Source organism: Schistocerca nitens, chromosome 2 (genome assembly GCF_023898315.1).
Source record: "Schistocerca nitens isolate TAMUIC-IGC-003100 chromosome 2, iqSchNite1.1, whole genome shotgun sequence".
NCBI classification, from domain to species: domain Eukaryota; kingdom Metazoa; phylum Arthropoda; class Insecta; order Orthoptera; family Acrididae; genus Schistocerca; species Schistocerca nitens.
The window spans coordinates 49595888-49621607 of NC_064615.1; the positions used below are offsets into that span (position 1 = coordinate 49595888).

The 25720-nt window shown below is 41.2% G+C and overlaps 1 protein-coding gene across 1 annotated transcript in view; it reads right to left on the minus strand.

The window, feature by feature from the left end:
* The window catches only part of LOC126234831 (metaxin-2-like), a 166672-nt gene that overhangs the window by 67742 nt on the left and 73210 nt on the right, over positions 1-25720 (minus strand). The gene's annotated exons all lie outside the window — the stretch shown is intronic.

Genomic DNA, 25720 nt, shown 5'->3' on the forward strand with positions numbered 1-25720 from the left:
TGAGAGTTCCTTCATTGGTACTCACCTCGTTTTTACAGATACTTGTGTGGTCTTTAGCATGTTCTGCTTTTTTCAGAATAAGATTTTTACTTCCGTCAATAAAAGGGAGGGAAGATCAAAAATTTGGCAACAGTTTTGTGACTCATACTCTAGACAAGAAATAAAAATCTTGTTGAGGCTTTTTCATTAAAATATTTTTGTTAAAACAGAAAAACTGAAAAACTCGGAATTAGTCTTTTGCGCTTAGCCCATTATCGATTTCCACTCTACAACTCAGCTTCAAACAATCTGTGTCATCTGATACAGAATTACACGTGTGAAACATATCAGTACACGATATTGATGAAATAATGTGTGAGTGGATGGATATCCCTCCAAAACAAAGTTGCCAAATGCTGTACCGGACGAACGGTGAGTTCCTTACGTTGTACCAATTGGGTACTGTAAGACACAGAGTGTAAGTGCATTTTATTACAACATAGGTAAGACGAATTACTGTCGTACAATCCCCTTCCATGAGAATGTCACTAGCATTTATAACTGTTTCTAAACATTACGGTATCACTTGATACAGACAAAATACAAGTCTTTCACTCAGAGTACATTTAACAATAACTTTCACGCAGAGTTCCGCCTGATACACTGATCACGCAGCTGGTCGATACTGTCATCTCAGGGGATGACCGAGGACTGTCGCTCAGTTGTACCGTGCTCGGCCGTAAGCAGGCAAGCGGCTGCGGCAGCGTACCGAAACGTTTCTGGGCGTGGCTACAACAGGGTCGCTCATTCATCGATGTGACTTGGCAGCGAGTATCTTCGATTGTGGTTTCATTGCGAGGTACTAACCTTGTTTTGGCACCTCGCTCTTCTGACGACAGCGCACAAACCATCTGCAAGGTGACATTATACGAGGGCTATCCACAAAGTACATTACGTTTTGGAATTCAAAATAAATGAAGTATTGGAAATTTTTTTTATTATATACAGATGAAAGCGACACTTAAATACTACTTTTCTACATAGTTGCCATATAAATTAAGGCACTTATCGGAGCGTTGGAGGAGCTTCGAAATTCCTTCGTCGTAAAATTCGGCCGCCTGCGCCTTCAACCACGTGGTTACTTCTTCTTGAAGCTGTGCGTCGTCATCAAAACGCTGCATAGCCTACCACTTCTTCATTTCTGGGAATAAGTGGAAGTCGCTCGGTGCCAGGTCGGGACTGTACGGCGGATGAGGAAACAACTCCCACTTAAAAGATTCGAGAACTTCACGAGTGGCATTTGCCGTGTGGGCCCGGGCGTTGTCATGAATCAGCAAGTTCTTTGAGCCCAGCTTTCCCCTGCGCTTGTTTTGTATTGCTCTTCTGCGGTTGTGCAGAGTCTGGCAATACCTTTGAGAGTTTATTGTAGTGCCTCTTTCCAGGAAATCCACAAAAATCACACCTTTTCTGTCCCAAAAGACAGTCATCCCGTGGTTGAAGGCGCAGGCGGCCGAATTTTACGACGAAGGAATTTCCAAGCTCGTCCATCGCTACGATAAATACCTTAATTTAAATGGCAACTATATAGAAAAGTAGTATTTAAGTGTGGCTTTCATCTGTATATAGTAAAAAAAATTCCAATACTTTATTTATTTTTAATTCCAAAACGTTATGTACTTTGTGGATAGCTCTCGTAGAGATAAAAAGCTAACTGCAGTAGGTCGCTCAGGCGAATGTCTACAAGAGATAAATTAGGTAAAGGGGAAACAGTCCTCCCGTTGGCTGCATTCCTCCCTGTGACTACTCACTGTGTGTATTATTCGCAGTCCGAAAAATATTACAATACTGCTAGGCTTCATTGTCAGAACCGAGCGAGGTGGCGCAGTGGTTAGCAAACTGGACTCGCGTTCGGGAGGACGACGGTTCAATCCCGCGTCCGGCCATCCTGCTTCAGGTTTTCCGTGATTTCCCTAAATCTCTAACAGGCAAATGCCGGGATGGTTCCTTTGAAAGGGCACGGCCGACTTCCTTCCCCATCCTTACCTAATCCGATGAGACCGATGACCTCGCTGTTTGGTCTCTTCCCCCAAAACAACCCAATTCATTATCAGATTCATATGTTTCGCTGTTCGCCGTTTATGTTCTCCGTTTATTTTTTATTGACTGGACAAAGCAACTCTAGATAAATACGAAAGTCTAGTGAAACCAGTACACTAACATCACATCTTCACTACAAGTAAGAAACTTTTTTTAAAAAAAATTACCATTAGCGGTATTTGAACTTAATAAAACGAAAAGTTTGTAGTGACGAATAAAAGCATTTTAGTAGTGGTACAAAGTAGAGAAATTAAATTCTATTTCGTACAGGAGTTAATGACATCACATAAACACAAATAAAGAACTTGGCCGACAACATTCCATATGTGTTTGGTGAAACTATTCGAATCATTAAATTTAAGACACTCTTCAAGTGAGTCACAGATGAAGTCTTGACATAACTGCATTCACAGAAATATTAATGGAACTGCACGTGCTGTTATTCTCTTGAACACATTAAAATGCACACGCGGCTGGCTGCACCGTTCCTGTGCACGCATTCTTCTCAGCGGCGGATTGATCATTACATGACGTGGCGTCATGCGACAGTATAGAAAACATAATGGACGGAATTCTAACCAGACATCTATCTAGTAGTGCGGCTATGTGAGTAGGTTTTATGGACAATGGACGAGGTTTACTTAATAGCTTTGTGCCTGGGACGCTGGAACGTGATAAATGTACAAATACAATCACCGATGGATCTAAAGCAGGCTATGCTACTTCCTTCGTTCTGGTCAACTTGGGGTCATATTACTTCTGCCGTCCATCTCAGTCTAGTATTACTCCTTTCTCATTGTATGCTACCTACCTCGTCCTTACGGCCATATATTTTTGTCTTGACTCTAGTTCTGTTCTGGAAACCTAGGGCAGCTCTCGTCATTTATTCCAGTTCTCCTGGATAATTATCTGTACTTGGATTCTCTTCTTCGCAATAAACTTCTGTGATTTACAGATCAATCTCTCCTAGTTGATTTTAACTACTTGTTCGTAGAAGAAAATACTTTTTTTTTCATGAACATGTCCGAGATCCCCTTTATTTGTGTGAACGGTTCGTGATTCGTTCGTCTTCATTGTTGACCTATTTCTGTTCTTCGACGCCCAACGTTTTTCTGAGAATCCTTCTTTGCACAAGATGTAGCTTCCTAAGTAATCGTGATCTTAGAAAGAATAGACATTCTGCTGTGTATAAGGCCTTAGACTGGTTCACTGGCACCGCAATGTTTTAATGTTCCATTGACCTAAATATTCATCTTCTTGCACGTTTTTATAGTGAATTTATTTGTGCTTCCATAGCTCCTCTCCTGTCAGAAATGTTTTGTCTCTATTTATATAGTTACCGAAATCTCTCTAACATCTCTGTTTATCTCTCCACTAATGTCACGCACTTAGGAGTTGTCTTGGTGTCTGCCCTAGACTGGGTCTAGTCAACAGTGATCAGTGCGTCTGTTCTAGCGGTTTGTTTCTCATTTTGGGTGGTCCGGAAAGGTCACTCTACTAATGACTGCCAATACTGCAGTTTTATCAAGGATACCCAACATTCTATGTTTATTGCTTTTTTATTGTATTCCACCTTCATTTAATACAGTCCTCTCATATTTGTCTCCATTCCCTGATGACCGCCGCTCGGGGTAGCCGCGCGGTCTAGGCGCCGTATCACGGTTCGTCTGGCTCTCCCCCGTCGGAGGTTCAGTTCCCCCTCTGGCATGTGTGTGTGTGTGTGTGTTATCCTTAGCGTAAATTAGTTTAAGTAAGATTAAGTAGTGTTAAAGCCTAGGGACCGGTTACCTCAGCTGTTTGGTCCCATAGGAACTTACCACAAACTTCCAAATTTCCTGATCACCTTGTTCCACTCAAATTTATCCTGGATGTCCTTTTCGTTAAGATATTTTTAATCATTTCATTAAATTTCCTGTCCTAACTCATCTCCTCCAGAATTTGGGACTCTGTTTGTCTATGTGCTGAGTGAAAGGCAAGAACGTTAGCGCGAAATTCTTACTTCTCGGATTTTGATACACGATTACGAGTTACAAATTGAAGAAGCGTTACGAATATAATCTTCCATTTATAAAGCTTTCTTGGTACACATCAATTTTCTTTCCCTCTATGCTGAGAGTATCTTATTGGTCTCTGCTACTCGCGACACGCCTCTGTATTTCCTCGGCTCCGACTCAGCACCATTTCCATATAATATACCAGAAAACCCAATGCTTAACAAATGCTAAATATGTATGAGAATTGGACATAAGTCCCAAACTCGTTACCCTAGTTCTCTCTGTTCATCTCCACCTTCCCCACTATTTGTCCTTCTTCACCTCCTCCCCATCCCTCTCTTTGTGCATCACGTCCCACCATCTCTCTGCCAGTTTACTCCTCTCCCCCCCCCCTCTCTCTCTCTCTCCCTCTCTCACTCTCTGTGCACCTCCACCTTTCCCCTCTCTTTGATCATCTCCTCCATCTCCTCCGGCTCCCCACCCCTCGAAATTTGCATACTCCCTCTGTCCATCTCCTCTCTCTCTCTCTCTCTCTCTCTATCTCTCTCTCTCTCTCTCTCTCTCTCTCTCTCTCTCCTCCTCCTCCTCCTCCTCCTCCTCCTCAACCTCCTACCTCTCTCTGCCCATCTCTTCCATCCCTCTTTCTATATCAACTTCCTCCCCCTCCTCTCTGTCTCCTCTTCTCCCCTCTCTCTGACCTTAAGCCTTGTTTATAGTTATTGAGAAGGAAATTTTGATTGCCTATTAAAGTCACTTAACGTGAAGTGTTAATCGGTTGAAATCATTGGCATACAGTGTTTGAGAGAGACTATATAGTTATTCCTTAATTTGTCTCGTTCACACTGAATGTCATGCATACCGCATAATTCTGTGTAACTAATTCGTGTGTGGAAATAAATATTCTCACGGTTTAACCACATATAATTGGTGCCGCGCGACGTCATCACTCGTAACTGTACTCCCGCACCGGCTTATTCGTTCCGCGCCGCGTCAAAACTATAACTGGTACTGCAGTGCCAGCTGCGGTGGTTTTTCATTAATCACAAAGACGAATTCCTCCCCAGTTCCTTCCGAGCCAGATTCAAGTAATGGAGTTACGATCAAACTATCGCCTTCTTGGCAACATAGGAAAGCGAACGATGTGCTGCCACCAAGAATGCATTGATTGTGCGACTATCCCAATCTGAAGCTAAACATCTGGAAGAGTTTGTACCAACAGAGGAATTAGCCGACAGAACTCCGTCGCAGCTGCTTCGTCGCCTGTGCACTCTTGCACGTAACACTGTGGGTGAATACGTATTACGCAATGTATGGTTATCCCGACTACTGGCGGATGCACACAATACTTTAATGATACGTCCGGAAAATCTGAACGTACAAACCCAAACAGCTGACCAGATTGCAGAAATGTATCAGACGACAAGCGTCGCGACGATGGCTACTGTACAGCCCAACTCAACCTCACAGACTTTGTCGTCACTACCGTCTCACCTAGCTGAGCTTACAAAAAGCAAGCAAAAGATAACGCACACGTCGACGGTCAAGGAGTCGAAATTGTTCGCCAGCGATACACAACAATATACTTTGGTACCACAGACCATTTAGTGAAAACGCAGGGAAGTGTATACCACCTTACTGAACGAACGCGATACGATGCCGATACAGTAGCAGCTACAACTACATCCACCGGCAAAATACGACGTTTGTTTATTATGGACCGCTACACAAAACTGCAGTGCCTGATAGGCACCGCAGCGGAAATATCAGTGTATCCCGCGAAAAAGTTACCAAGTCACAGACGCGGCCATGTTTGCCTGTGTGCTGCTAATTGTACAAAGATTACGACATGCGGACACGCGACTCTACTACTCAATCCTGGACTCCGCCGTACTTTTCAGTGGCGTTTTACTGTGGCTGTTGAGACTTCCTGGCGTTCTACGATGTGTTACCCGACCTACGTCGACAGCGATTAAACGACGCAACAACGAACATGACTGCACAGGATAAAGGGAACTATACTGCTACTATGACAGTCGGAGTGATCACTGGGGATACGAAATATACACGACTACTAAAAAATATCCCGAAGATCACGAAGCAATCAATAACGTTAGCACCTGTCAAACAGTCGACGGTTCACCGGCCGAGGTGGCTGAGCGGTTCTAGGCGCTACAGTCTGGAACCGCGCGACCGTTACGGTCGCAGGTTCGAATTCTGCCTCGGGCATGGGTGTGTGTGATGTCCTTAGGCTAGTTAGGTTTAAGTAGTTCTAAGTTCTAGGGGACTGATGACCTTAGAAGTTAAGTCCCATAGCGCTCAGAGCCATTTGAACCATTTGAACACTCGACGGCTCGAAACTTCCTGGCAGATTAAAACTGTGTGCCGGACCCAGACTCGAACTCGAGACCTTTGCCTTTCGCACACTCCGCTGTAGAGTGAAAATTTCATTCTAGAAACATCCCCCAGGCTGTGGCCAAGCCATGTCTCCGCAATATCCTTTCTTCCAGGAGTGCTAGTTCTGCAAGGTTCGCAGGAGAGCTTCTGTGTAGTTTGGAAGGGAGGAGGCGAGGTACTGGCGGAATTAAAGCTGTGAGGACGGGGCGTGAGTCGTGGTTCGGTAGCTCAGTTGGTAGAGCACTCGCCCGCGAAAGGCAAAGGTCCCGAGTTCGAGTGTCGGTCCGGCACACAGTTTTAATCTGGCAGGAAGTTTCATATCAGCGCACACTCCGCTGTACAGTGAAAATTTCATTCTATTCACTCGACGGTTCATCATATACCCACTATCCCAGGCCTACCAACTTTTGCATGCCAGCTACGTTTAGCACCGGATAAATTACAAATCATAAAACAAGAGCTTCGTAGTACGTTAGCTCAAGGTATTTCCCGCTCTTTAAGTAGCAGCTGGACAGACCCTCTTTATGTGGTACCCAAAAAGAAGAACGGTTGGTGTCCATGCGGCAATCATCGGCAATTAAATGCGAGAATGATGACGATAAAAAAACTGAGAAATTGCTACATGACGATCAGTTTAGCTTTAGAAAAGGTTAAGACACGAAAGACGAAGTTCTCATGTTGCGGCTGGTAATGGAAGCAGGACCAAAGGAAAATCCACACACGTTCATAGGATTTTTCGGCCGGGGAAAAGCCTTCGACAGTGTAAAATGGTGCAAGATTTTCGAAATTCTAAGAAAAACAGGGGTAAGCTATAGGGAGAGATGAGTAATATACAATATGTGCAACAGCTAAGAGGGAATAATAAGGGTGGACGACCAAGACCGAAGTGCTCGAATTAAAAATGGTATAAGACAGTGATGTAGTCTTTCCTCCCTTGTGTTCAATCTGTACATTGTAGAAGCAATGATGAAAATAAAATAAAGGTTCAGGAGTGGAATTAAAACTGAAGGTGAAAGGATATCACTGACCTGACACAATTCCTGAGTGAAAGTGAAGAAGAATTATATGAACTGCTGAACGGGATGAACAATATAATGAGTACAGAATATGGATATAGAGTAAACCGAGGTAAGACTAAAGTAGCAGAAATGAGAACAGCGAGAAACTTAACACCAGGATTGATGGTCACGAAGTAGACGAGGTTAAGCAATTCACCTACCTAGGAAGTAAAATAACCATTGACGAACGTAGCAAGGAGGACATCAAAAGCAGACTAGCAACGGCGAAAAGGGCATTCCTGGACAAGAGAAGTCTACTAATATGAAATATTGGTCACAGTTAGAGGAAGGAATTTCTGAGAACGTAGTTCTGGAGTACAGCGTTGTATGGTAGTGAAACATGAACTGTGGGGAAACTGGAAAAGAAGAGAATCGAAGAATTGAAAATGTGGTGCTACAGGCGTATGTTGAAAATTTGGTGGACTGATAAGGTAAGGAATGAGGAGGTTCCGCGCAGAATCGTAGAAGAAATTAATATGTGGAAGACACTGATAAGGAGAAGGGGCAGAATGATAGGACATCTGTTAAGACATGAGGGAATGACTTCCACGGTATTAGAGGGAGCTGTAGAGGGCAAAAACTGTAGAGGAAGACAGAGATTGGAATATACAGGGTGAGTCACCTAACGTTACCGCTGGATATATTTCGTAAACCACATCAAATACTGACGAATCGATTCCACTGACAGAACGTGAGGAGAGGGGCTAGTGTAATTGGTTAATACAAACCATAAAAAAGCACGGAAGTATGTTTATTAACACAAACCTACGTTTTTTTTAAAAGGAACCCCGTTAGTTATATTAGCACATCTGAACATATAAACAAATATGTAATCAGTGCTGTTTGTTGCATTGTAAAATGTTAATTACATCCGGAGATATTGTAACCTAAATTTGATGCTTGAGTACCACTCCTCCGCTGTTCGATCGTGTGTATCGGAGAGCACCGAATTACGTAGGGATCCAAAGGGAACGGTGATGGACCTTAGGTACAGAAGTACGTGGCATCAGCATGATGGTGCACCTGCACATTCCGCAATTAACACTAGGCTGACCCTTCACAGGATGTTCGACGGGCTTTTCATAGGACGTGGAGGACGCATAAATTGGCCAGCCCGTTCTCCTGATCTTACAGCTCTGGACTTCTTTCTGTGGGGTACGTTAAAGGACAATGTGTACCGTGATGTGCCTACAACCCCAGAGGATATGAAACAACGTATTGTGGCAGCCTGCGGCGACACTACACCAGATGTATTGCGGCGTGTAGACATTCATTGCGCCAGAGATTGCAATTGTGTGCAGCAAATGATGGTCACCATATTGAACATCTATTGGCCTGACATGTCGGGACACACTCTATTCCACTCCGTAATTGAAAACGGAAACCGCGTATGTACGTGTACCTCACCCCTCATGGTAATGTACATGTGCGTCAGTGAAAAAGACCAATAAAAAGGTGTTAGCATGTGGACGTAATGTGCTGTTCCAGTCTCTTCTGTACCTAAGGTCCATCACCGTTCCCTTTGGATCCCTACGTAATTCGGTGCTCTCCGATACACACGATCGAACAGCGGAGGAGTGGTACCCAAGCATCAATGTTAGGTGACTCACCCTGTAAATTCAGAAAATAATTGAGGACGTAGATTGCAAGTGCTACTATGAGATGAAGATGTTGGCACAGGAGAGGAATTCATGGCAGGCCGCATCAAACCAGTCAGAAGACTGATGACCAAAAAAAAAAAAGCGGGAACCATTCCGGCAGATATCCCGTGCCGCGTATAAAGGATTTATTTGCCGGGATACAAGGGAAAACGATTCTTTCAGTAATAGAATTAGAGCATACTATCAGATTAGAAGTGCTGCTGAAGACGTTCCCAAGACAGTTGTCACCACATCGTTTGGTTTATTCTAGTTAACACGTATGCCATTCGGGCTCTTTAATGGAGCACACACTTTTCAGCGATCCTTGGACACGATAACGCGTGATCTAGAATTTTGATACACACACACACACACATATATATATATATATATATATATATATATATATATATATATATATATATATATATATATATATATTTGATGTTCTCTTTATGTGTGCATCCGAAGAGGAAGATATTCAGCATCTGACTTAGATATTTGAACGTTTGTTTGCACAAGGACTAATAGTGAACCTATCAAAATGTACACTACTGGCCGTTAAACTTTGCTACACCACGAAGATGACGTGCTACAGACGCGAAATTTAACCGACAGGAAGAAGATGCTGTGATATGGAAATGATTAGCTTTTCAGAGCATTCACCCAAGGTTGGCGCCGGTGGCGACAGACACCTACAACGCGCTGACATGAGGAAAGTTTCCAACTGATTTCTCATACACAAACAGCAGTTGACCGGCGTTGTCTGGTGAAACGTTGTTGTGATGCCTCGTGTAAGGAGGAGAAATGCGTACCATCACGTTTCCGACTTTGATAAAGGTCGCATTGTAGACTATGGCGATTGCGGTTTATCGTATCGCGACATTGCTGCTCGCGTTGATCGAGATCCAATGACTGTTAGCAGAATATGAAATCGGTGGGTTCGGGAGGGTAATACGGAACGCCGTGCTAGATCCCAATGGCCTCGTATCACTAGCAGTCGACATGACAGGCATCTTATCCACATGACTGTAACGGATCGTGCAGCCACGTCTCGATCCATGAGTCAACAGATGGGGACGTTTGCAAGGCAACAACCATCTGCACTAACAGTTCGACGACGTTTGCAGCAAAATGCACTATTAGGTCGGAGACCTTGGCTGCTGTTACCCTTGACGATGCATCACTGACAGGAGCGTCTGCGATGGTATACTCAATGACGAACCTGGGTGCAGGAATGGCAAAACGTCATTTTTTCGGATGAATCCAGGTTCTGTTTACAGCATCATGATGGTCGCATCCGTGTTCAGTGACATCGCGGTGATCGCACATTTGAAGCATGTATTCGTCATCGCCATACTGGCGTATCACCTGGCGTGATGGTATGGGGTGCCATTGGTTACTCGTCTCGGTCACCTCTTGTACGCACAGACGGCACTTTGAACAGTGGACGTTACATTTCAGATGTGTTACCTCCTGTGGCTCTACCCTTCATTCGATCCATGCCTAACCCTACATTTTAGCAGGATAATGCACGATCGCATGTTGCAGGTCCTGTACGGGCCTTTCTGGATACAGAAAATGTTCGACTGCTGCCCTGGCCAGCACATTCTCCAGATCTCTCACCAACTGAAAACGTCTGGTCAATGGTGGCCGAGCGACTGGCTCGTTACAATACGCCAGTCACTATTCTTGATGAACTGTGGTATCGTGTTGAAGCTGCATGGGCAGCTGTACCTGTACACCCCATCCACGCTCTGTTTGACTCAATTCACAAGCGTATCAAGGCCGTTATTACGGCCAGAGGCAGTAGTTCTGGGTATTGATTTCTCAGGATCTATGCAACCAAACTGCGTGAAGATGTAATCACGTGTCATTTCTAGTATAATATATTTGTCCAAGGAATACCCGTTGATCATCTGCATTTCTTCTTGGTGCAGCAATTTTAATGGTCAGTAGTGTGTTTAAGGCATCAAGGAAGTGCAGTTTCTTGGCTACACAGTGATCCATGTGACATCCGACCACCGCAAAAGAAGGTGTAGGCCATATGTACGTACTCACGGCCGGTTACAATTCGGCAGTTGCGGAGTTATCTTGGCGTAATGAATTTCCACCAGCGGTTTGTGTCCCATCTTGCGTTGGTAACAGCAGCATTGAATGAACTCTTGGGTGGAAATAGGCCAAACGATAGATTGCAGTGGATGCGTGAGACAGACTCCGCTTACAATGCTATGTAAACAGCAACAGCGGATGCTGCTCTAACAGTACTCCCTGTAGCAAACATGCGATTTGTTTAGGTAAGACCTGTGACCCTCACAACAGCAGTGGGCAATGTACGATCAGGAACTGTACGCAGAAAAATTCAAACATTCTTTGGTATGCCACCATGTCAGTATCTTTATGGACGATAAGCCGTTAAGTTACGATTTAAAAGATAACCCAAGTGAAGCATCGCCAAGACCACTTAATTGGCCAATTTGCAACCAGAATCATACACGTACAAGGCAACTTAATGTACCCGCTGACGCACTCTCCCGGATTGAGGCAATGGGCGTAATCGAACATACATCGCCGCATGTTGACATCATAGCTGCAGCTGTTGATTCTGATGCCATGGCAAGAGGGCACAAGGCGATGAGGAGCTGTGTCTACTGCTTGTGCAACAATCAGGTTACCTAGTAAGAAGAGTGAAAATACCGAGCACGAACGCCGAGTTATACTGCGATGTCACCAAGATACAGCCTCGGCCGTTTTTTGGTAGTAATTTCGAGCCCAGGAAATCGCTTCAGTAAGGAGTCTAGCGCATCCTGGAGTCCGAGGAACCACTAACCAGGTTAAACAAGGTTTCATTTGGCCCAGCATCAACGCCGACTGTAAATTGGGTGTCCGACAGTGTATCGACTGTCAGAAGAACAAAGTCACACGTCAAGTCAAGGCACCGCTAGCTACATTTATATCCATAGCCAGCTAGTTGACCTTATCCACATGGATAATGTAGGCCCACTATCAACGCCTGAATGCTGCAGTTACTGCCTTACGATGGTGGGCGGATGCGCGAGATGCTCAGAAGCATTAACTATTCCAGCGGAGACTATGGCGAAAACGTTTTTCGCAAGACGAATTCGGCGTTTTGACGTACCGTTGAGAATAACGACAGATCATTGACGTAAATTTGAGGTGTACCTCTTAGAGGCCCATGCCACATTGCTAGGCGTCAAACGAATAAGGACCACCGGTTGTCATCTCGCAGCGAACCGAGTGGTAGAACACCTGCACCGACAACTGAAATAAGCTCTTCGGTGTGACGCAACAGACAAGTGGACAGAAACTCTACCTATTGCTTTACTTGGACTGCGAATAAACTTCAAGCCGGACCTCCAGGCCACATTGGCAGAGTCGCTGTACGGCCACTCTATAACATCTGCCCAGAGAGTTCATCCATGATATGCAAGATGAAACCGTTGCAGCGTCAGACTTCGCTACGATGTTTCGAGCCCACGTACGTCAGTTTCGTTCAGTACAGCCTCGGGAACAAAGCGGACTCCGCAATTTTGCCTTTACAGGTTTAGGCACATGTACACATGTGCTATTACGTAATTAAGCGGTACGCAGACCACTGCAACCCCCATATACAGGTTCATAATCAATAATTAGTCGAGGTGAAAACATTTTCGAGATCGACATTCATAGCGTACCTGCTACGGTTGCGGTTGACTGTATCAAACAGACTTTTCAGGATTCACAGTCTACAGAAAAAGAAGTAGCGTCCAGGAACATGAAGAAGGGAGAGGCAGCAACTATAGATCCTCCTGCACGGTGTAAATGGTCCGCCTGGTCGTAGATATTGCTAATTGCTATAATCGCACTATTTCACTCCCATTTACGGAGCTTGTTAGCACTTGATGTTAGGTTGGCGCCATTACAATGCATTGTAGTAATCGCTGCTGCTTGCTGGATCGCTGCTGTGTCTCGATGCTGATGCTGGCTCTAAATCTGGTTGTCTAGGGTAAACACATGAGGTCCCGTGTTTTTCATGTGCTTTTGATGATAAAGAACAAACGAAACCAACACATATGTAAACATCAAATATTTATTACTTTGGTGGCCATCTTAATTCCACTGTCCACCAAAGACCATAACACAACACAAAGTAGTACTTCCTTTACATGTTCTTTGCATTGTTTTTCCATCCCAAACAATAACACAGAAACACACTTCACCAAAGTGACATTCCGACTGCCCCCGACTGCCTCCGACTGCCTGTATTTATAACATTGTCAAAGAACTACTAAAAAGAGATATAGTTTATAAGTCACATGTACATCTGTTATCATAATTTGTGCAGAAAAGTTATTAATTTGCATCGAGTGACATAATTTAACATGTTATTAAAATGACAGACAGATTTGTTGACTTGACAGAATAATTCTTTGGTACAAAAAGGCCGTTTTTTAGAAGTTTGTCATTTGACTTCTTTAATTTGCATAAATAAGTAAGTAACATGAATTATTAAGAATTACATTGGTTTTCGTCTAAAACAGGATTGATTACGTGAATACTGAGTGAAAACGCTCCTAGTGAACAAATAGGTTTCACTGGGTGATTTTTATTTAAGGAGATCCAAAATACCTAAGTTGGCCACTATTTTTCGTACTTCATATTAATTATTTAAGATGAACTTAGTGTTTTTACATGATGACATTTGCTGTATCAGTGATCAAGTGATATTAACTTTTGTGTGGGTCAGTTATTCAGTATAATTTAATGGGTTGACTGTTTATGGAGACATGTTGTGCAATCATTGTTAACATACACAATAACTTTTCTATAATCATAAATACTCGTTAAACTGGTTGAATTTGGAAGGGATCGCATACTTCATTAAAGTAAAGCCTTTAATATGTTCCGTTACAACGGGAAGCTGCAGAGGAGCTCAACGAACATCGTTTGTCACTCAGGAAACATCAGTAGCCGCTACCACCCCGCAGTTAGAAGACGACACCGATCCCAAGGAGAAGCTCCTGCGATTCAAGAAAGGCGTGACGACGTGATCTGCAAGATATGTCAAATTTAACGAGGAATATCGCTCACCCTGGGGGGAGAAACTGTGTAGTGACTCTCACTGTATAGCTACATTCCGGGGTACAGTGGTGTAGTAGACCGTACGAAAGTTCCATCGTGTTTATTCTCTGGTTTTTATTATATAGTTGTTCTTTTTTTTTTTGTCTCGTTGACTCTGAACATCATGCAAACCGCATACTTCTGTGTAATTAATATATATGTGCAAATAAATCATTTCACGAGTGAACCACAGCAGCTTCAATGACGTATTTCACATAGTTATAAGCTGCGAGTGGATGTGATTACGAAGTTTTAGACGATTCAGGTTCCGCAGTAGTATGCTAATTATAAGCCTATAAACAATGAACACAACTGTAATGTTTTCTGTTAAACTGACGGCGAGGAAGAAGATAAACCAGTACACTGTTGTGTACACTTTTTGTTTAAAATCACGTATAAAAGGGAAAGAGTATATATGGGAATAACTATTTGTCTAACAGTTTACAGGCCCTACCACGATAGTTAAAACTGCCTGCTAGAAATAAAATGAAACAGCACATTTTCACGTAACAGCACTGCCTGCATTTCGTTTCTCGCGGTCAGCGTCAACGGAAAACCTGCACATCGTCGCTTTAAAATACAGACAGCGTATGTCCCCCTAATTTTCCTTTCCTTCTTTCCTTTTAGACCATGTGAAGGACGCATGACTTCGTGTCAGGTTTCTTTCTTCTGGTCTTTCTCCTTGTCCAATATTACTTCATTCACATATTTCGCAGCCTTCGCTCTTCCATCCATGGTTTTGTTGTGGGTCTAGTAAGGTCATCGAAATCTGTGAAAACCTGAAGTTTTTATTTAAAAATCAATTTCTTGTGTATCTGCGGTACCTGTAATCTCATTTCTGGAAGATACATTTGTACTCCTTGGTTCCAACGTAAATTGATTCTCTAGTTCACAAGAAACTGCATTATTTGCTGCATTAGCCACCCTTCGCCCATTGGAAGGATGTCCGAAGAACACGTTCCTTCATTTCCTGGTGAAGTACTGTATCGCCGGAAATGCATATCCTCCTGTTTCCATCTATTGTACTATAGATTTTTCCTTGTTTTGTTACCTCAAGATATGACATTTCTGTGTCTTTGTATATTTTAATTGTTTTACAACTTGTATATACATGCATTTATGTCGATGTATAATTGGTTTGTTTTGTAAATACTATTTGTACTTTTACGCTGGGTCTTGCCTAGGGAAAACTATGCTAGCGAACGAATACATCGATAGGTCGTGTGGAGAACCAAAGTGTTTAGGATCTTTGGTAGTGTTAACTCTGCCTCGTGGAGCGCGGGCAGAGCAGAGAGAGTCTGGCTGGAGTAGTGCGGTTGAGCAGGTGTGTTGTGTGACGCTCCCCCGAGTTGCCGCGGTTTCGGGGTTTGGCAGCATGTAATTGCGCTCGACTTGCTATGATAGTTTCTGACACGGTGTCGCGCACGGGAAGCATTAGCTGGCGCACATCAAGAGCCCGTTTCGCCTGGTGACAGTGTCGAGAAGAAGGTGCGCCAAAATCCAGCTTCTGCAACAGCGACGGCCGACAATGAGTGACTGTCGCCACCTCCTCGACCGACGGCTTCAAACCTTCAATCAACCAACAAAGAAGACTGGAAGCACGTAAAGTTTTAGAACTGTATGGCAGACCTCAGCTTTTAAAATTGTTGCATCACAAAATTACAGCAACTTAGAATGAACTTTTGTAGCTCATTGCCCCAATTGCATTACCAAGCAGGGTCCCTTCCTTTTCCGAAATGAACCCGAGTGTCGTTGAAATTCAGACGCCAGCATTAAAGTAATATCTTTCTATTTCACTGCTTTAATTTCAAAGTTAAGTTAAAGTATTCATAGCTGGCTACAATATTTAGATTACACAAGCACAAATTAAGAGTGCAAGTTTTGTTAGCACATTTTAGCTTACCTGTGACTGCAGCTCAGCTTGGTAAGTACTAAATTTAACTTTTGTTAATTGTTCAGAATCATTTAATTCAAGTTCAGAGTTAAATCTCTTATTTCTAAATTGCGTAGATTCAAGCAGCTTTTGAAATGATTGTTGAGGTAGCCCAAGACTAAACGTATTTTACTGAATTTCGATGTGCTTCAGAAAGAAAGCTCACTAAATTAACTTTCAATTTTCCGGTTTTATTAATTCTTTTGCTAAATGAAGTCACATTGTAGCGAAATTTATTACTTCTGACAAACTTTCAGTTTTCACACTACACGTGTCAACCTTCAGTTGCCATGCTTCTAGTGCTAATTATATGTGTAATAACCTTTCTTTTTCATTTACTATAGTAATTGTCCATAGGACTGGCGACCGTAATTTCTCCCAAATCTCAAATATCTAATTACCGCTAGTTAATTGTTAACGTAACGGCCGCACATTTACTTTCTTTATTAACTTTATCCCTTTTCAAAATTAATTTCCACCAGTTTCATTTGCATTTTTCCTTTCATGTAGATGTAACCCTTTCCTCCCTCTTTACCGACAGATAACTTCGGTGACGATTGCTTTTCCCAAATTTCCATTAGGTACACGCGGTTTAATTTTTCACTGTCATTAAGGTCGATAAGTGAGGAGGAGGTTACAGTACTAGATGCTCTCTATTTGAGTATAGAGTTCATGATTTGCTCGTCTTGCCTATTGACCATTTTCTGTTCTTCGAGGTCCGAACATCCTCTTGAGGATCTTTAGTTCCACCAGTTTAGTGTATCAAGTACTTCTGCTATTCTTATATTAGGAGTATCTGAGGTGTATATGATTTTCATTTTTACATTGATCGAAATATTCTTCTTATTGTAGGCGTTCTTAGTTAGTTTTTATGCTAAAATCATTTTGTTTGTTCGTGCTCCCATTGCTTCCTTTTTTGTTCACCAGGTTTCTATCCATTCTCCCAGTTACCTTATGAATTTTCCATTCACTTACTGGCATCCATCTAAGAGCTGCCTTGATGTTTCATATATATACTACATCTTCTCGACAGAGACCTGTAGGCATGTTTTAGTCGCTTCTCCCTGTAGTTGCATGGTTTTGTTAACCACCTCTTCTAACGATTCTGACACTATCACAACATCGTTGACGACTGCTAGACAGTCTACCCATATTCCTTTCTTCTCCCACTCCGTCGTGTTACACCCACTCCTTCCATCTCTCGTCGTCACTCTGTGATCACCTTATCAAGAACACATTTAAAGAACAATGGGTAGTCCGCCTCCATTCCCCATTCTTCTTTTGATTTATAAGGACTCTCAAAGTTTTTCTCTTAACCTGATCTGAAAGGCTGCGTTGGTTAGAGTACGTTTAATCAGTTCACTCGATTTTCTATACAGACTCATTTCCCCTAAAATTACGAACAGTGTTCGTCTATCATCTGATAGTTTAGTAGCGTATCGCGTAAAAATTTTAAGCAAATCGTCAAGAAATTGTCAACACATTCGCTAACAGTGCTTCTCCTTTATTTATGATTTTTATATATCATAAGTATTATAAAATATGGTTCTTACGTCTGCCTGAACGTTAATTAGAATATCGTGTAAAAATTCGAATAAAATGGTCATGAACTTTTTGAGAGTTTTTGCTAACAGTCTTCTACTTCTTGTATTATATTTATATTTGTGTACAATATATATGAAATACATAGCTTATGTTTATCAGATCGTTACTTGGAGTAGCGTCTAAAATTTGAAGTAAGTTGGTAAGGAACTGACCTCCTCAGGAGTTTTATTTATGACGCTCCTACGATTTTCTAGAGTTGGTGGCCTCGGGAACAGACAGTAGGTAACTTCTTTGGCAGAGAAAAAGACCTGTATTATTGTTATGTCATAGTCAGTGTACAGGAAAAATTAGAAAAATTACGACGTTTGATGAACCTCTAGATTCACTCACTTTTGAACAGTCATGTGGGATTCTTCTTTGAAAATTTAGGTTACATCATTGATGGAAGGGTCATATTAGTCCGCTGGAATACCAACATGATGGGTAAAGATGAATGTTGGTCGCTTAACACAGATGTTCAACAGAGACATTCAACAAGAATTCATCGTAGAACATTAAATAACAACTTAAAAATGGTCCTGTCCAGCATGAAAAGGCGAATACTCGTCTCTTTAAAAGACTGATATAACAATGGGGAACGAGCTCCATCAATCCTCATAATGCCTTCCACATAAAAAATTTTGCATCCAAGCGTATTCGCTGTCTTTTAACATTGGACATTCTAAATCCTTGTACCTATTCTCTCTTTGCCGGCAAGTCTTCATAATCAGTATCTCCCTCTCATTGTCACTGTCTATGTAACCGTATATCACTCTCCCACTGTCTTTATCCAATTCCTTACGTTGTGCCATAGCATGAATATTATCAACTCTCAAACACTTCATAAGGAACAAAAATCTGTCCAGTACTTATGCAGAAACTTCAAAAACCGAACCGGTGGGTCGTAACTACCTAAATAATGAAAAGTTTACTTTGTTATTTTCAGGCAACTATCAAAGTTCAGGCATTCACACATAATCAACTTCGCTCCCCAAAATTCCAGGACATATTCAGATTTGCTTGGACATATTGAAACGTGTATGTACTCGGTAGCAGCGATGGTGAGGCATGATAAAATCTTTGACCAGAGTTCCTAGTCTGCGCTTGACCGCGCGAGAGAGCAGTTCTGTTGCAGTCGAGTTACGAGACCGTTCAGTTGCGAGTTAGCGGTTGGAGAGTAGTAGCGCGTCGGAGATGACGTAGTTGCGGTCTAGTTGCGAGAGAGTTTAGTTGTGTGTGAGCAGTCGGCGGGCATCGACATCGCACTCTGGTCATGATTCAGGACGAGGTATATTATTTTTAAATAAGGTAATGAAGCAGCATTGCGCTCAGCTAATAATGTAAATTAACTGTAACTAATTTGTGCAAGAATCGCCCCAATAATAATTTTGTTTTCAAAGCAATTTTTTAACAAAGAATCCTTTAATGAAAGAAATATTCCCTTGCTATTCCTTAAAGAAAAGTTTCCCTTAAATTCAAAATTTTTGCAATGAATTTCCTCCAAGCTATGGCGAAAAATAGGAGCAGATGCAGTTTTACTAAGGTAAGGATTACAGTTTAATTAATGAACAGGGCCTAAAGATCGACATTTCGGTCTATTTGTGTTTTCATTGTGACTGACATTTCATTATCATTAATTTGACTTACATTTTTGTGGGGAACTTACATTTGGGTCAGATTGCTAATTTTATTTAACTGTCTTTGTCATTAAATTTCTCTGGGAGGTTACACTTAGCTCTAGGTCCATTTGCATTTAAAATATTAACTAATAATTTTTTTGTGGGGGGGTTACACTTGGCGACACCCGGTCCAGGATCGTATTTCGTTGAGAATCTTCTGAAACGTAGTCAGATATCTGCTCTTATTTGCTTAAATATAATTAGAATTTGGCGCAACGCTTTTACTAATTTTGTGACTTTCTTTCCTCAGATCATCGGCAATTCGTTGCTCTGTTGTATTTTTGTTTGTTGCCTTTTGTATTTGTACTTATTTGTTTTGTCAATAATTTTGTCTATTGTAAAAATGCCGCGAAAGACTGTGAATAGTGCATCGCGAGGTATTATGAACGAAATAACCGAATTCAGTAACTTCACCAATAGTACTAGTGACACGCAGTGTAATGATAACAATCCTGCGTTCACTGACAATCAATGCTTTCCAACCACTAATGATGACCTTTGTCTTAATGATGAACAAACGAACTCGGTTATGTCCTCTGTTGATTCGACGACAATCGATGACGCGGGACGCTCTATTGTAATGAGTGCTGCCCAGCCTAACACAACCGGTTTACTAAATTTACGTGATGAACACACAAATTTGTCTAATGAAAATGAACAGGATACACAAAGTACGACGGATTTATTTAATTCCGAAATAATGTCTGACAATGTACATCCGACTGATAAACCTTTTTGTAAAGTACAGAATGACCAAATGGTCACACAAAACGCGACAAATGCAAATACGCTGTCAAACGGTACAGAGAATGGAGTAGATATTGTTATATTGGGTCAAATTATGGCAATATTGCTACAAAATAGTGAAGATTTCAAACAACAACTTAGTGAACAGGCCAAACAACAGAGTGAAGATAACAAACAATGTAAAGAAAATTTCAGACAACAGAGTGAAGATTTCAGACATCTTAGAGAACAGAACAAACAAGATAACGAAAATCTCAAACAACACTTAAATGAAAAATTAGACAACAATTCCAGACAGTTAAATGAAAAATTAGACAGCAATTCCAGGGAACTTAGTGAACAAATTAGAGCCGTTGCCGCGCAGTGTCATGACACTAAGAAACAGTTACGCGAGGAAATTGAGGCGTGTTCAAGAAAAAGTAGCGAAGAAATTAGATCTGTTGCGCAAGAATTAAGGGAAATGCAAACAGCTACAACAGAAACACTTAGAGACGAAATTAGCGGGGTCGCTAAACAATGCTCTGAAAAGGCTACACAATTACGCGACGAGTTTAAAGCAATGACAACAGAACTTTCACGCACAATGGATGAAAAGATTGACGCGAAATTCGACCAACAGAACACACAAATTAACGAACGTCTTAGTCTTCACATACAAAACAGTGATACGCGTTTCCGCAAATTTATTCAGGATCAAAATAAAGTCAAACGTCAAGTCATGGAAACAATCACTGCTCAGAGACAGGAAGACAAACGTAAAATGTTTGCGAAAGCAAAAACATACGTAGACAACAATATTGCCACAGTGTCCGACGAAATTAATTCCATCAAATAGTTGAACGCGGAATTACGTGATGAGATTTCTGACCTTAAATCAAAAACAGATACACACACAGCGGATATTCAGATAGTGACAGACAGATTCGAACAATTAGAACTAACACAGGATTCCGATGTAATTCAAGCTGACGTTAAAAAACTGAACGAAACTACACGTAAGTTGCAAAAACAGATTAGTGCCTCCGATTCTAAAACCGATGATCAGGTTAAAATACTGACTGAAAAATGTGATGAATTGGCCAGTCGTATTGATGTTATCGAAAGTACTAATGACAATAAATCAGACGATACTTCACCGGTTTCATTTAATCAAACACCTGAATTTGAAAATTTACAGCAGACAATTAATGAGATCGATTCGTCTAATAACACGTTGCGTAGAAAGTTGTCAAGTTTACAACAAGAAGTAACAGAGATGAAAAATATTTCGGTTAATAACACATCACAGCAGACGCCATTATTCGAACATTTGTCAGACTCGCGCAGCGCGCATAATTTGAGTAATCTACAGAGAGTACGGGACTTAGATTCCGAACAACCACAGTTCAACAGATTCTCTTACAATCCTGATCCTGTTCCATCATACAGAGACAATAATTTTGATTACAAACATTTTCTGTCAGTAAGAAAATTTAAAGTGTTTAAGAATGACAGAACACAGATTCACCCACTAGATTGGATCCAACAATTTAGCTTTGCTTTTCCACCGACTTGGCCCGTTACGCATAAACTTGAATTTATTTGCAGTTTTTTGGAAGGCGAACCGGCAACTCGTATGAGACCGATCGCGAGACAATGCTATTCGGTAGAAGAGTTTCAGAATGCTTTTCTATCAGCGTACTGGTCGAAGACGACACAGCGCGGAATTAAAGATCAGCTAATTAGTTTGCCAAATTATGAGAACACAAATTTTCCCAGTGTGACGCAATTTTTTGAGCACATGGTGCAACAAAACCAGTACCTAAGTGAACCCTATAGTGAATCTGCACGTATTCAATTATGTATCTCTAAATTACCACGATCATTAAGAGTGTCACTTTTAACAGGTCAACAAAAAGAAAATATTTCAGCATTCAGAGATCTGTTACAGCTCTTGGAAGTACAACAATCTGATTATTCCTTTGTAAACAAAAATTTTTCATATAACAACCAAGGTCAGCAAACTTCCAGTAATTACGATCAGTCACGTAATTTCAATAGTAGAAGTAATAGACGCTTTAGGAATGACAACCAACCGAACTTTAATAACACACCAAATTCCAATTATCAATACCGTCAAAATTATCAGCAGCAGGAACCATATTTTAGTAACAATAAAGGTTTTTCGCAACAACAGCAACAAAACCAGCCAGTTAGCATACCTAACCAACAATATAATGCACAAGGTCAACCTAACTTTAATGTTTCGCCGCGTGCACGTATAGTCCCAGATCCAACAAACAGTAACGCACGGCAGCAAAGGAACAACTACGTACAGAAAACACAGTATTTCAATTCCTATCGCAATGCACCGTATAGGAATGACTATCACGACAGACGTAAAAATGATGAGCGCAATTGTCAGCGTACATATAATAACAGTCGATCGTACCAACAGCAAAATCATCCGCAAGAACATATTCTCATGAATGAACCCGACAGTAGGTATCATCCAGAGCGTAACACGTCTGGAAGAAGTAATAGAACTGTTCAAATAGTAGAAATGCCACAGCATCCTCCTGATAACAATAACACGTCAAATAGAATCTGACTAGATACTGTACAGGTCGCATCTTCCAGTAACATGAGCACTACTTTAGACACGCAGAATGTTGTTCACGAAAATGTAATTACTTTTGACGACATCAGAGACACTCTTTTGCAGGAAAGACCAGTTGTTCAGAAAACCATTTTACATCCTGTCATCGAAATTAAAATTGGTTCATCGAAGCCGGCCGCGGTGGTCTCGCGGTTCTAGGCGCGCAGTCCGGAACCGTGCGACTGCTACGGTCGCAGGTTCGAATCCTGCCTCGGGCATGGATGTGTGTGATGTCCTTAGGTTAGTTAGGTTTAAGTAGTTCTAAGTTCTAGGGGACTTATGACCACAGCAGTTGAGTCCCATAGTGCTCAGAGCCATTTTTTTTGGTTCATCGAAATTTTCAGCAGTAATTGATTCCGGATCACCTATGTCAGTAATAAATGAAGAAACTTTTAACGAGTGTAACAAAGAGAACACCTATCCCACATTACCTTTAGGCAAAACGAAAGTGAAAGGAGCAGTATCGAGTAAAGGAGTAGACGTTAAATTAAAGACGCATTTATCATTTTGTATTGCAGGTCACACATTTCACTCAAATTTTTGGATTGTTCCTTTATTGACAACAGACGTAATTTTAGGTACTAATTTTCTCATACAACACGACGCAGTGGTCGATTTTCAAAATTCTTATTTAATGTTGAAGGACGAAAATGTACAATTAGCTTTAGAATTTCAGCATTCCTTATCTGCGGAAGAACAAACAATTAACCGCACAGAGGTCATTTCCGCAACACGTAACATAGACTGTAATTCCACATTGTTCACGGATACGTACGTACATAACTATAATACTCCAGATGAAGCTGACTACGACGTAATGCAGATGATTTCCGATGAAGTTAAACAAAGTAGTGCAAATACAGACGACGAACGCACGCAATTACACAAAATTCTTTTACAGCAAGCTCCAGTTTTCGACAACATTCCTGGCACTATGTCTGGATTTATGTATGAATTTCAAGTCAAACAGCATGACACATTTAAAGCAAAGCATTATCCTATTCCGTATATTCATAGAGAACAAGTTAAAAAAGAATTGCAGGATATGCTCGACCAAGGAATTATAGAACCAGCAGTTAGTCCGTACATAAACCCGCTACATATTGTTAAGAAAAAAGATGGCTCACTTCGCCTTGTACTTGATTCACGTCACATTAATGACATAATTATTAATGAAACCGATCGACCACAGACACTAGAAGAACTTCTACAAACATTTCATGGTACTGCTATTTATTCCACATTAGATTTGAAATCGGGATTTTGGCAAATTCAACTTCATCCGAATTGCAGAAAATATACAGCTTTTCTCTGTTTTGGTGACTGTTATCAATTTTGCAAATTACCATTCGGCTTAACTATTTCTTCTGCAGCCTTTATTCGCGGTTTGAACACAATACTTCCGACAGAACTTAAGGACAAAATTACGACGTACGTAGATGACATTCTTATTGCAGAAGCTAACTGGACTGAACACAATCTGATTCTAGAACAACTGTTGCAAACTTTTCATGCACAAGGACTCACAGTTAACCTTAGTAAATCGCACTTTGGCAAAACTTCTATAAAATTTCTTGGACACGTAATTTCAGCAGAAGGCATTGCACCTGATCCGGAAAAACTTCAAGCTCTACGTGACATTACTGTTCCTACAACGAAGAAACAATTACGCAGCTTTTTGGGCTTAATTAACTTTTTTCGCAAATTTATTCATCACTCTGCTTTAGACACACCTAGATTATGTCAATTAACAGGTAAAAACACTATTTGGTCATGGGATAAGCAAGCACACTCTGAATTTATGAACCTGAATCATGCTTTGTTGAATGCTCCACTTTTATCGCACCCAGATCTTACCAGAAATTTTTCCATTGCCACCGACAGTTCCAACACCGCTTTAGGCGTACATATTTTTCAGGAAATTGAAGAAGATGGCTCTACAGTAATTAAAAACATCGCATTTGCAAGCCGCATTCTGTCACCTGCTGAACGAAATTATTCCGTTACAGAATTGGAAACATTATGTGTTGTATGGGCTTTTACCAGATTTCGGCATTTTCTTTATGGAAGACATACCACCGTTTACACAGACCACAGAGCAATACAATTTTTACTTTCAGCTAAATTTACTCACGAAAGGTTAAGTAGATGGAAACTTTATTTACAGGAATTTAATTTTACGATTGTTCACATTCCCGGCACACAAAATGTTATAGCAGACGCACTATCGCGTTCTCTCAGCAACAATCAGCAAGACGTAGCAACCAACTTGTGCAAAGCAAATTTCAGTGTCATGTACATTCAGCAAGTTGCATTTGAAAATTTTATTTCATCGTCATTACAGAACATAGTACGAGAGCAAAGCAAAGACAATGCGTGGAAAGAAATTAAATACCTTTGGCAAGATAGGAATAATGTTACGATTAGGAACCACTACACTGTACGCAATGACATTCTATTTCGTCGCTCTCATCCAGACAGCAACAATTGGTTATTATGCATTCCTGACGAACTGGTTAACAAATTAATCTGGTACACTGATTTAAGCTACGCATATTACGGAGCCAGAAAATGTTTTCTTATACTGAGACAGAACTGTTATTTTACAAACATGGAAAAACGTATACGACGAGTTTTAGCGTCATGTAAAATTTGCCAGAAAGCTAAGTCAGACACAACTTCACATATTCCTCCATTATACCCCATTATACCTGTTAAATTAAGACATATGGCCGCAGTAGACATTTTTGGTCCAATTCCGAGAACTAACAGAGGTTTTTGCTACATCTTTGTCGCTGTTGAACTCACTTCAAAATTTGTAACCTTCACTCCGTTACGCAAAGCTACTGCTAAAAC